The following is a 12,200-nucleotide window of genomic DNA, read 5'->3' as shown; positions in this document are numbered from 1 at the left end:
TAATTTTGATCAAATTTTTGAGTCTGGAATATTTTTTAGCATATTAGAAGTTTTAGAATCATTCTAGCATAATTTAGAATGGAATGGAATATTTTTGGAATAATTTTATAAAAGCTACAAATCAGAGAGAGAGAGAGAGAGACGAATAAGGTAAGAAGATGTTTGAATAGTTGGTTACTTTCAGTTTGGGCTTGGTTGGGTTGGATTTGGTTAGGTTAGGTTAGGTTAGGTTGGATTAGGTTAGGTTAGGTTTTAGGTTAGGTTCGGTTTGGTTCGGTTAGGTTAGGTTAGGATAAGTTTGAGCTTTGTACTTTACCCATGAAACCTAGGTTTTTCCGATGGATTTTGGTATGATTCATTCGATTTTCAGCTTCATTTCAGTCGGAAATGACCATTTTCTGTGTTTCCCCCTCTCCCTATAACCCCCGATTCCCCAAAGATCCCCCATTGTTGCAGGAGGATGGGGGGGGGGTCATATCTCAAAATCTGGTTATTTCCGACGGAAATGATGCTCAAAATCGAATGAATCACATCAAAATCCATCAGAAAAACGTAAGTTTCGTGGGAAAAAGCAGTATGGGCAGAAAACCGATATTTATCCTCTTACTGTATGTAGGTTCATTTTAATATTTTCATAGTAAACAATACATAATTAATATGTTGCACGAATATGTATAGAATTTTATCATTTAGCTTCAAGTTAGCATAATTCATTTTTTACTTGGAACAAATTTGCTCAAGAAGAAACAAGTTAATTATTGACTAAAGGTGCAACTAATAAATAATATCCAGAACCTACGCTACTGAACATAGACTTTGCTGGATCCCTCTGAAATATAGTTATTAAAGTATTGATTAATTAATAATAAGTATATTGATAAAAGTATTGATTAGTATATTTATAGAATGGCGGGGAATCGTCCAGGGTGCGAATTGTTCTGAAGGGGAATTGTCCATGTTTTGATGGGGAATTGTCTGACGGTGAATTGTCTCGCTATCAGTATGGACATGGACTGTGTGATGGGCAGCAAGGTGGACACAAGTGTAAGATTCAATTGTTAATAGAGTATTCGCGGAATTGAATTTTCGCGGGGGCTACAAGAACGTAACTACCGCGAAATATGCGGGATTACTGTACGTATTTTACTGAAAGAAATTGAATCCCTACAGTGACAATAAACTAATACTACTGAAGGAAACTTATGGATAAAGACTGTAGATACATATAAGTGTTATATAGTAATAGAAATATAAAGTGTGAGGGGTTTTATGAATAATAAATGACAGAGTACCAAGAGTGAACTAGTGCCGGTGCGACGGTCAGACGCGCTCGTAATTTTCATTGCTTTCACAGTGGGTTTTTTTTTTTGGAGTATGGATCCCAAACTACTTGAAAATCATAGTGTTTATAGTTAATATCTGGCTGTGGTAATCATATTACGGGTTGTCAGGAAGTGTAAAGTGGAGACTTTGTTACCCAACTTCAGAGGTCTCCACAAGTCCTACGGTAACTGACGAAGGCTCAACAAACATTCCAGGAGAAAGCTGAAGGTATGTGCCATAAGCATATGTAATTTTAATATTCTAGGACTAATAACTGATTTTTGGCAAATATTTTTTGAGAGTCTGTCGGAGCCCGAATAACCCCGCGGCACACGCAAAACATCGGTAAACATGCCCGCGGTGTAGGGGTTAATGTGAACGTCATGCATTCATGATCTGGATTCATACTCATCTAGTTTGCTTTTCATCGTGTCCCTTTCTTCTTCCAACCTCTTATTCTCCCTCTTAAGCTGTTTTATTTCATTAGAGACAGATTCATTGCTCACTTTTAATTCTGTAACTTCCCTTTCTTGTTTGTCACTGCGTGTACAAACTTTTTCCAGTTTATTCCGTAGAATTTTGGTCTCGTTTTCCTGCTCTGTGGTCCGTTCCTGTAAGTCTCTATTTACTGCCCATACATTTTTTATTTCCTGGACATTCCTCTCTGCTGTTTTCTCTACTCCTGCTCTTCTTGTTTGGTTCAATTTAATACTGTACTTCCATTTCCCACATCCTCTTCGGAGAAGCCCACAAACTCTTTCTCGTTAGATGTAAACAAAGCACCGTCCCTTTCCGGCATGATTCAGCCATATGGAGACTTTCTGTTTCCACTATGTCTTGTTCTTTTTATGACCAAAACCATTTTTTTTTTTTTTTTTTTTTTTTTTTTTTTTTTAAATAAGTTCTGTCCGATGGGACCACCACTCACACACTCATTTACATAATCACAAATAGGCTCGTCTCCTTTTTGTTGTTGATTCAGCGATTATTTACCCACGATCCAGGAGGAGCTCCGTCTCTGTCGGTGACCTGTGTGTGTGTGTGTGTGTGTGTGTGTGTGTGTGTGTGTGTGTGTGTGTGTGGTAGGGGAGTGTTGTTTATGGTGAGGTGTGGAATTGTAACTGTGTTCTGGTGTCCAGTTTGTGAGTAGGGTCACTGTTGATTTGGCTGGGGCTATTTTGAGCCTGTTTGTAGTGAACCATTTGTGTAGTGTGTTGAGGTAAGGTTGGAGGATGTGTGCAGCTGTGTTTGCATTTTGGTGTATCTTTAATGATATTCTTTCTTTCACTTTTGAAATTGAATCTTGCTGTGCAACCCACTGGTCACTTCCGATATTTACTTTGTTGATAACTGTACTGTATATATATCTATGTATCTGTCTGTCTATCTATCTATTGCCAGACGCCTCAATCCCGTTTGGGGTGGCCACAAACAAATCGCCTCCAAGTCGCCCAGTCCCCTGCCATTTCACTGCCCTGCTTCCAACTCACACCCCCCTCTCTCATATACCTCTCCACCCCATCCCTCCATCTCATCCTCGGCCTCCCCCTCCCTCTTTCCCCCTTCACGTCACTCACATACCCTCTCTTCATCAGTCTTTCACCCTCCATCCCCTCCACATGGCCAAACCACCTCAGTGTGTTCCTCATAACGCTTCCTATCACATCCAATCCACACCACAATGCTCCTTTATATCCTCATTTGTCAGCCTGTCTCTCCATGTGACTCCACAGGCTCCTCTCAAATAACTCATTTCCACTGCTCACACTCTTGACTTGTGTCCTTCCAACAACGTCCAAGCTTCACTTCCATACGTTAGAGTTGGTATCATAATACTGTCATGTAGTAACTTTTTCACTTCCATGCTCACTTCCCTGTTTCTTATCACTGCTTTCAAACAACCAGCAACCTTTCTTCCCTGCTGTACCCTTTCAAGCACTTCACCCTTCAAGCCTCCATTCTTACACATCACACTACCCAAGTACTTAAATGTACTCACATTTTCCAATTCCTCACCATCCAACTTCACTTTACATTCACTGACTTCACCTCTCTCAAAGACCATCACTTTACTCTTCCCTACATTCACCTTTAGATTCCGTTTCTTACACACTCTCCAAAACTCATCCACCAAGCCTTGCAGCTCCCCTTCGTCTTCACTCAACAACACAGTATCATCTGCAAACAACAGTACAGGGAGTTTCCAAACACTATCCTCTCTCACCAGGGCCACTCCAACATCCACTACCCTACCTTGTACCTCTTTTAATACCCCATCCATGTACAGATTGAACAACCATGGAGACTTGACACATCCCTGTTTCAACCCAACTTTCAAAGAGAAAAATTCAGTCAGTTCACCATCCACACGCACTGCAGCCTTCGCACCATCGTACATACTCTTCACAGCATTCAGCAACTTCCCATCTACTCCATATATTCTTAACACTTTCCACAATCCTTGTCTATCCACCCTGTCATATGCTTTCTCCAAATCCATGAAAGCCGCATACAACTTCTTTCTCTTCTCTAGAAACTTTTCCACTAAAGATCTAAGAATGAATATCCAATCTACACAACCTCTTCCCTTCCTAAAGCCTCCCTGTTCTTCTCCACCTAATTTCTCTGTTCTTTCTCTAACTCTGTCAATAAGTATCCTACCATACACTTTTCCTATTATACTAAGAAGACAAATTCCCCTATGATTACCACACACTTCTTTTTCCCCGTTTCCTTTGTACAAGGGAATAATTATACCTGACTTCCAATCCTCCGGGACTCTACCTTCCTCCCAGGCCAATTTGCACATCTTCCACATCCATTCTACTACTATCTCTCCCCCATGCTTCAGCATTTCACCACACACTCCATCAATTCCTGGGGCTTTCCTCGATTTAACTTTCTTCATTGCTTCTACAACTTCTATCCTACTGATTTCTTCCTGTCTTCTCACCTCCCTCCTTCTCCCAGCCATTCCCCAGCCACTTATACTCGCATTACTTCCATCCTCTATGTTCAACAATTCCTTAAAGTGTTCTCTCCATCTGCTCACTTTTTCTCCCTTCTCCACTAGTAATCTATCATTTTTATCTTTCACTCCCCTGCTAACTTCGACCCTGTCTTACTCTTTTCACCTCTCACCAGAACATTTTCTTACAGTCCCTCCACTTTACACTCAAATTCCTTCCAAATTCCTCATCCACTCTCTTCTTAGAGAGATATATATATATATATATATATATATATATATATATATATATATATATATACCCATCCACACAGTCAGACCCCTACTTACGAAAGATCAACTTATGAAAATCTGCAGATACGAAAAATATTGTGTGTGTGTGTGTGTGTGTGTGTGTGTGTGTGTGTGTGTATGTGTGTGTGGCAGGTCTCATAACAAAGGATGGGGTCAGGTGAAGACATGGAGACAATAATGGGCTTTAATCTGGGTGGGGGGAGAGAGAGAGAGAGAGAGAGAGAGGATAGCACAGAAGAAGGTATGGAGTATAAAGGAGATGGGGTAGAGGGAAAGAACTTTGTGTCCTTGATAATTGTGGGATTAGGGCAGGGTTGGAGAGAGAGAGAGAGAGAGAAAGGTGATTTGATTTCTGTGCCCCAGTTTAACGATGGGCATCCGACTTCGTGTCCATAGGCGATGGGCCGAAATTTGGAATCATGCATTCCCGCTGCCAGCTGAGCCCACCCGCCTCCCTGGATGCACAGAAACACTTGTGCAGGCCCCATGGGCATCGCTAACCTCACGCTCACCCATATAGTTCTTCTTGCACCAGCCATCTCAGAATGAGGAACTCTCTAAGGCTCATCCACCATGCACTGTGTTGCATCACCAGTGTTACGCAAGCTGCTACCATAGTGCATCATAACTGAGTACGAGCAGTGCCAAGAGTAGAGCAGTGTTACAGATCGTGTGTGGAGTGTGATTTTTTTTGTTTTTTGGCCTAAATAAGTGTGATCATGTCTGGTAAGGGTGCTGCACATGTTGGGGCTAGTGGTGGTGCTAGAGGAGGCCCTAGTAAGGGTGGTAAGCAGCCTGCTAGTGTTGGTGGTGGTGATGTTCCTGCGAAGCCTGTCTGTAAAACTGTCTCTCTAGAATTCAAGCTAGATATTCTTAAGTGCCACAAAAATGGTGAGGGTGTGAGTACTATCGCCTAGGCTCTCCACGTGGCCCAGTTGACTGTCTCCACCATCATCAAGAATGGGGAGCCTGTTAAGGCTGCTGCTGGGGAGGTTACAACCTTATCCGCCTCCCGTATCACCTGCCAGAGAGAGCCTGTGATGGAGGAGCTGGAGTGAATGCTGTGCATGTGGGTGGAGGATTAGAATTGGCGTGAGGCAATTGGCCAGGCAATTATTTGCACCAAGGCTTTCTCGCTATGGAAGGAAATCAAGGTGAGATGGGATCTTGATGTTAGTGAGACCTTCAAGGCTAGCCATGGGTGGTTTGCTTGGTACAAGAGGCGAGCTAATATCTACCACATGAAGATGTATGGTGAGGAGGTGAGTGCAGATACAGTGGCAGCGGCAGTGTTTCCTGACAAACTCAAATGCATCATTGAAGAGGGTGGTTACAGTGCGAAGCCGGTCTTGAATTTTGACAAGAGTGGGTTCTTTTGGAAGAAAATGTCCTCCAAGACATATCTTACAACAGAAGAAAAGTCTACATCAGGATTCAATCCCTCGAAGGAGTGACTTACACTCCTTCTGGGGGCCATTGCCGAGGGCGACCTCAGGTTGAAGCCGCTCCTTGTCAATCACTCTGAGTACTCCAGGTCTCTGGTGGGGTATGTTAAGGATTATCTTGGGGTGATTTGGACGTCCAACAAGAAGGCCTGGCTGACTTCTGATTTGTGTTTGTCATATTTCCACTTGTACCTCTCTCATGTCCTGAAGAGGTATGCCTCCAGGGAGAATTTGGTGAACAGATTTCTTGTGGTGGTAGACAGCGCGCCTAGCCACCCTCCCGCAATGAAGGAATGGGCCAGCAATATAGAGGTGGTGTTCCTGACCCCCAACACCACGTCGTCGTTGTAACCCATGGACCAAGGGTTGATCGCTGCGTTCAGAGCATAGTACCTCCGCCGCACTGTGAAACAGTTGGTGAGAACCTGTGACAGTGATGATAGGACAACAGTGCAGGAGTGTTGGAAGAGCTGCTATGTATGCCAAGCCATAGAGAACATCACTGTAGTATGGCGTGAAGTTAGCCAAGCCACCATGAATGGTGTGTGGCAGAAGCTGTGGCCAGAGTGTATACACTCCTTCACCAGCTTCCCTGTGGGTGTGCAAGCTCTGCCAGTGCATCGTGTGCTGCTGTACGTAGTGTAATTATCGCACAAAGGTTGGCTTCAAGGAGGTCAACGAGGAGGACATGGAGGAGGTTTTTGAAAGCCACAGAGAGGAGCTCAGCAGTGAGGAGCTCCTCAATATGGAGATTCAGTGGGTGCACCAAGAGGCACAAGAGGAGGAGGTCGTTCCCGAAGTGCAAGCCCTCAATATGACTATTCTGAGGGAGATGCTGATCAAGCTGGACAAAATCATTGTGCTGATGCGCACACATGACCCTGTCCCAGGACGAAGCAGGGACACAGCTAATTGGCTGGAGGAGGGGATGACGGTGTACAGGACAGTGCTGGATGAAAAAAAGAGGGCGGCCAGGCAGACAACTATCACCTTCTTCTCTAAACTGGCCCCCACCACGCCAGCAAGCCACAAAGGATCTCCCCAGCCCTCAACGAGCAGAGCATCTCCCCAGCTTTCAACCAGCAGAGCATCTTCTCAGCCTTCGGCCAGCAGAGCATCTCCCCAGCCTTCAACCAGCAGAGCATCTTCTCAGCCTTCGGCCAGCAGAGCATCTCCCCAGCCTTCAACCAGCAGAGCATCTCCCCAGCCTTCAACCAGCAGGGCATCTCCCCAGCCTTCAGCTAGCAGAGCATTTCCCCAGCTTTCAACCAGCAGAGCATCTCTCCAGCCTTCGACCAGCGGAGCATCTCCCCAGCCTTCAACCAGCAGAGCATCTCCCCAGCCTTCAACCAGCAGGGCATCTCCCCAGCCTTCAACCAGCAGAGCATCTCCCCAGCCTTCAACCAGCAGAGCATCTCCCCAGCCTTCAACCAGCAGAGCATCTCCCCAGCCTTCAACCAGCAGAGCATCTCCCCAGCCTTCAACCAGCAGAGCATCTCCCCAGCCTTCAACCAGCAGGGCATCTCCCCAGCCTTCAACCAGCAGAGCATCTCCCCAATCTTCAACCAGCAGAGCATCTCCCCAGCCTTCAACCAGCAGAGCATCTCCCCAGCCTTCAACCAGCAGAGCATCTCCCCAGCCTTCAACCAGCAGAGCATCTCCCCAGCCTTCAACCAGCAGAGCATCTCCCCTGCCTTCAACCAGCAGAGCATCTCCCCAGCCTTCAACCAGCAGAGCATCTCCCCAGCCTTCAACCAGCAGAGCATCTCCCCAGCCTTCAACCAGCAGAGCATCTCCCCAGCCTTCAACCAGCAGAGCATCTCCCCAGCCTTCAACCAGCAGAGCATCTCCCCTGCCTTCAACCAACAGAGGATCTCCCCTGCCATCGACCAACAGAGAAACACCAAGGATCTCGACCCCTAGTGCTGGACCTTACCTCCAGCCGATCCCCGACTCCTGTGTCACCTGTGTTTTCACTAAGGCACTCCACCACTCCATTGCTGCCTTCATTGTCCCAGCCTCCATCTCCCTCACCACTTTCGCTACTGTCTCTGTCTCTCTTTCCATGACGTGAGCCGCTACATCTGACTCCACCGCAGAGTATGGCACCATTCCCTGCTGTCCAAACTCCCTTTCTATGGACTAATGTCTTTTGTTCCTTTGATTTCTTCATATCTTAGTGACAGGAAAATAAGAATAAAAGTAGATGATATATATTCCAATTATCACTCAGTTAACGCTGGCGTGCCGCAGGGGTCAGTTCTGGTGCCAACCCTATTCCTGGTTCATATTAACCCCAATGCGCGGCCATGAACAGTCGACCCCCCCCGAGTGGCGGGATTGTATCGCGGTCTGAGTACCTGTAGGAAAATATTAGCCAAAAATCAGAGATTAACCCTAGAACATTATACTTGGTATGGCAGATAGTACTTACATTCAGCTTTCTCCAGAGACAGGTGTTGAGCCTTCGTGGACTACCCAAGGACCTGTGGAGACTTGCAAAGTTGGGTAACCAAATCTTCACTTTCACACCTCCAGCAGCCCGGTTTCCCCTCTACCATAGCCTCATTCTGTCACAGTAAACTTTATACTACAACGTAAAGGTAGTTTGGAATCCATATTTGTACAATAAGCACTGAAAATAAGGCTAAAATCAACAGAGCGTACGGCTGACATGCAGCGCGGCGGTGGTCTTCCCGTCACTCAACAAACATTTCCATTTTCACCGCTAAAAACATGTATACTACATTATTTTCAATCATATTTCTTCCCAAAACATCACCGCGGCGCGCTTTTTATTCTGCCTTACGCCCGTCACTTTATTCTCGTTCCTGTTGGCCGCATGCACTGACTCAGAAGAGTTAGAACTCGCCATAATGTCACTTTGAAAGCCTGCGGTAAACTGATGCTAAACAGGGGCAAACCGTGCAAAAAAAAGCTATTGTTACAACTGGGGAAACAAGCGTTTCCTAGTAGCATAAACTGCTTGTGAGAGGAGAGCTCAGATTTACAGTTCTGAGCAGTCAGAGCGCTGCCATGTATCACAGCCAGGCTGTGGGGGGGGGAGGGGGGAAAAAACGAGATACTTGGCAACAACAGAGGTCAGTAGTACAAAGGTAAAGTATGCTAATTGTAGGTAAAGGGTGGTGGTACTGATAGACAATACCAGCTGGAACATCTTTGCCTGCGTTTATTCAAAATTAACTCGAATCGCAAACGTGACGCTCCGCCGTTATGTCCTTTTTGGCGAGCGTCGCAAACGCGACGATCCGCGTTTAAGGGGTTAATGATCTCTTATCTCTCACCCACAATCCCATCCACTCATATGCAGATGACTCAACACTACATAGTTCATTCACACTCAGACACCCATTTACAAAGTCTAATAACTCTACCTCTCAACTCAGTACAGCCATCTCCATAAATCAAGACCTATCTGTGATCAGTGTATGGGGACAAAACAACCTTGTCTCATTTAATGCTAGTAAAACTAAATATATGCAATTTACTAATAGACAGATATTGTCAGATTCGTACATTACCTTCAGTGCTACAAAGATTCCTATCTCCAAAAGTATTGAAATTCTTGGTGTCTCACTTAACAGTGCCCTCAGCTGGACCTCTCATGTTAGATTACTTGCTAAATGCACCTCAGAAAAACTTGGATTATTGTACAGAGTCTGTAACTTCTTCACTGATGAGCAGTTGGCTATAATTTATAAGTCATGTGCGTTTTCAGCTTGAATATTGCTCACCCTTGTGGAATGGATGTGGAGAGTTTGTATTAAAACAACTAGATAAAATTCAGAACGAAGCTGTGAGAATTATTAACAACCCTGCCATTACAAATAAACTACCTCCCCTACAAGTAAGAAGGAATGTTGCCTCCCATGCATTATTTTACAGATATTTTTATGGCATATGCTCCGACGCAGTTGTGTCCATGGTGCCACCTCTCCATGCCTTCCCTCGTGTTACACGGGCATCTGGTAGCGCTCATGACTGGAATGTCACTCAGCCAAATTGCAGAACTTCTGCCTTTTAGAATTCTTTCATTCCCCAAACTGCATCTCTCTGGAATTCGCTTCCCCAGAGTTGTTTCCCTCCAAATTTCAGCCCACATCTGTTCAAGTCTAACTGTTACAGATATTTTATGAGCAGAGGACACCAGTAATCTGGTGTATGGATTATTATTATTTTTTTTGTTTATTTGTTTATTTGTTTATTTGTTGTGGGCGATTGTGTGTGTGTATGCGCCAACGCAAGATCGTGCTAGAAGAGTGACAGAAGAGTTCTGGACACATGTAGAAGTGTGCATGGAAAAGTTTGGAAGGAATGAGAGAGTGTTTTTGATTGGTGATATGAATGGTAAAGTTGGGAATGTGAAGGTGGATGGAATAGTTGGTGAGTGGGGTGTGCCTGCTGAGGTAGATGAGAATGGGAGTGCGTTAGTGGACATTTGTGCTGGGAGGGGGTTGGTGATAGCCAATACCCTCTTCAGGCATAAAATGATCCACAGGTATACATGGCGAGTGATGAGAAGGGTGGGTGGTGAACTGAGTGAAAGGAAGGCAATGATTGATTATGTGTGTGTGGATGAAAGGATGCGAAGATGTATATTGGATGCAAGAGTTTATAGAGGTTGGGGGAGTGGACTTTCTGACCACTACTTGGTGGTGGCCAGAATTAAAGTTCAAGTAAGATGGAGGAATAGAAGAAGGGAAAGACGAGAGGAAGGAGTAGTTGCAAGGAGAGTGGAAAGGTTACAAGAGGATGAGAAAAAGGCAGAGTATAAGAGAGAAGTGGAGGAACGATTGGGCAAATATGAATTGGAGCAGATGGGAGACGTGGAAGGTGTGTGTAGAATATTTACAGAAGAAATATGTGCAGCATGTGATGTGGTGTGTGGAAGGAAGAGAAGACGGAGGGGTGTGCAAGGAACAGCGTGGTGGACTGAAGAGGTGAAACGGGCTGTGGCACAAAAGAAGAAAGCATACAATGAATGGATGAGAAATAGGGGCGTGGAAGAAGTTGAGAGGCGGAAGAGAGAGTTATATGTAGAAAGAAAGAGAGAGGTGAAAAGATTAGTAAGAGAGAGTAAGAAGAGAGTGGATGAGGAATTTGGAAGGAATTTGAGTGTAAAGTGGAGGGACTGTAAGAAAATGTTCTGGAAAGAGGTGAAAAGAGTAAGACAGGGTGGAAGTGAAGTTAGCAGAGGAGTGAAAGGTAAAAATGGTAGATTACTAGTGGAGAAGGGAGAAAAAGTGAGCAGATGGAGAGAACACTTTAAGGAATTGTTGAACGTGGAGGATGGAAGTAATGCGAGTATAAGTGGCTGGGGAATGGATGGGAGAAGGAGGGAGGTGAGAGGACAGGAAGAAATCAGTAGGATAGAAGTTGTGGAAGCAATGAAGAAAGTTAAATCGAGGAAAGCCCCAGGAATTGATGGAGTGTGTGGTGAAATGCTGAAGCATGGGGGAGAGATAGTAGTAGAATGGATGTGGAAGATGTGCAGATTGGCCTGGGAGGAAGGTAGAGTCCCGGAGGATTGGAAGTCAGGTATAATTATTCCCTTGTACAAAGGAAAAGGGGAAAAAGAAGTGTGTGGTAATCATAGGGGCATTTGTCTTCTTAGTATAATAGGAAAAGTGTATGGTAGGATACTTATTGACAGAGTTAGATAAAGAACAGAGAAATTAGTTGGAGAAGAACAGGGAGGCTTTAGGAAGGGAAGAGGTTGTGTAGATCAGATATTCATTCTCAGATCTTTAGTGGAAAAGTTTCTTGAGAAGGGAAAGAAGTTGTATGCGGCTTTCATGGATTTGGAGAAAGCATATGACAGGGTGGATAGACTAGGATTGTGGAAAGTGTTAAGAATATATGGAGTAGATGGGAAGTTGTTGAATGCTGTGAAGAGTATGTACGATGGTGCGAAGGCTGCAGTGCCTGTGGATGGTGAACTAAGTGAATTTTTCTCTTTGAAAGTTGGGTTGAAACAGGGATGTGTCATGTCTCCATGGTTGTTCAATCTGTACATGGATGGGGTAATAAAAGAGGTACAAGGTAGGGTAGTGGATGTTGGAGTGGCCCTGGTGAGAGAGGATAGTGTTTGGAAACTCCCTGTACTGTTGTTTGCAGATGATACTGTGTTGTTGAGTGAAGACGAAGGG

At 44.8% G+C, this 12,200-nt stretch overlaps 1 protein-coding gene across 7 annotated transcripts in view; it reads left to right on the top strand.

The window, feature by feature from the left end:
- Positions 1–12,200, top strand: part of mRpS34 (mitochondrial ribosomal protein S34) — a 200,617-nt gene that overhangs the window by 71,607 nt on the left and 116,810 nt on the right. The gene's annotated exons all lie outside the window — the stretch shown is intronic.

This window comes from Coenobita brevimanus, chromosome 63 (genome assembly GCF_032717465.1).
Source record: "Coenobita brevimanus isolate Jiangsu-jjx chromosome 63, ASM3271746v2, whole genome shotgun sequence".
Taxonomy (NCBI): Eukaryota; Metazoa; Arthropoda; class Malacostraca; order Decapoda; family Coenobitidae; genus Coenobita; species Coenobita brevimanus.
Note: the sequence above shows the minus strand (reverse complement) of the source record. Positions and strands in the feature narration are given on the sequence as shown.